The following is a 1,955-nucleotide window of genomic DNA, read 5'->3' on the forward strand; positions in this document are numbered from 1 at the left end:
GAATTTTGGCAAAATTACCATTTTACCCTATACTTTTAATTCCTTTGTAATTTACTCCCTAGGCTCAAAAAATAAAATTCATACAATTGAATCCTTCCTCAAGCCTAGCTGATTTTTATACATATTAATAGCAGGCCATATATTTCACCAAATTCATAAATTTTTCCATAAATTTATCACCTTTTTCAATTTAATCCCTAATTGATAATTTCATCAAAATTTTCTTTACAAAAGTTATTTATCTAACAACAACTATTAATTTTCTACTATCAAACTTCAAAATTCAAGCATATTCATTAATGGAAAAACCCTAATACTTTAATAGTTTTGCAAATTAATCCCCGAGCTAACTAAATTAAGCTACTACGATCTCGGAAACATAGAAATCATAAAAAACGGGACAAAAATTCATACCTAATTGAGCAAAATAAGCTTGCCAAAATTTCAAGCTTCCATGGCTAGTTTTTTTTTTCAATTTTGGTGGAAGATGATGAGAATGGATGATAATAGTTAATTTTATTTAATTTATTATAACTTTAATCACTAATTTCCAAAATTAACCTTAATCTTTCATTCAATTTCCAATGATGACTATTCATGCTTATCCACTAACAGCTTTAATGTCTAATTACTATATAAGGACCTCCAATTTAAAATTCTATAGCTATTTAATACCTTTAACTATTAGAACTCAACGTTTGCACTTTACGCAATTTAATCCCTTTTATCAAATTATGTAAACGGTAAAATTTTTATTTTTACACAGTATTTCTATCATACTATAGACCATAAAATAATAATAAAATAATTTTTTTTCTAACTTCGGATTTGTGGTCTCGAAATAACTGTTCTGATTTCACTGGAAACAGATTGTTACAATAAACATTGGTTACACCAACCATTAATCCTTTCCTGAACCTGATCCTTTATACTTCAGAAGGCTATCTTCTTATTTTGTTCTACCACAATCGGCATCCTCAAATATTTCTCTAATCCATCGAGCTTTGCATCCCTAATGTCTTTACCATCATCTTTTGAGTTTTCTCCTCCACATTTGAGCTAAAGCAAATAAGGGTTTATTAAAATTCACCATTTTCCCCTAATATTTCTCATACTCCTTCAAAGTATTCTTCACTTTCTCTACCCCGAATGATGTTACCTATCCAAAAATCAAGCATCATCAACAAAAAAACAAATAGGACACCACTGGGCCTGATCAAGATGCCTTAGCCTCTTTCACCAAACTTTTTCGACTCACCAATTGTAATAATGACGATAGATCCTCACTACAAAAAAGAAAAAGAAACTGACTCAATGGGCTTCCCTACTGAAGCCCTATTGATAGGGAAATATGTCCTCTCGTATCTCCATTCAACACCATCGAGTAACTAACTGGAAAAACACATCTCATCACTCATTTTACCCACTCTACTACAAAACCCATCGTCAACATAATCTCTTCTACCAAGTGCCATTCAGCATAGTCATATGTTAACATTTAGTGCAAATGAGCCCTTTCAACCACCTCTCTTCTTCTTAAAAGAGTGCAGTAGCTCAAAAGCCACCACAAAATTATCTGTTATTAACCTTCCAAGCACAAAAACACTCTATGCCTCATCTGTACAACGGGGCATAATCACCTGCAGTATGTTTACAACGGTTTTGGAAATAATTTTAAACAGAACATAACATAAGCTAATTGGCCAAAAATGAGTCATATTACAAGGGCTAGTTTGTTTTGGTATGAGTACAATGTTGGTGTGATTTATATCAGACATAGGCAACCCATCATTCAGTAAGTCTAAACAGAATTTACTAACCTCATCACCAACAATATGACAATATTTTTTATAAGAAAAGAGCAGACATACCATCTTCACCCGACGCCTTAGTAGGGCTCATACTATGGAGGGCTGCTACAACCTCCTCCTTTCTAAATCTCGATCGCAGAAAAT

This window comes from Gossypium arboreum, chromosome 13, assembly GCF_025698485.1.
Source record: "Gossypium arboreum isolate Shixiya-1 chromosome 13, ASM2569848v2, whole genome shotgun sequence".
Classification (NCBI taxonomy): domain Eukaryota; kingdom Viridiplantae; phylum Streptophyta; class Magnoliopsida; order Malvales; family Malvaceae; genus Gossypium; species Gossypium arboreum.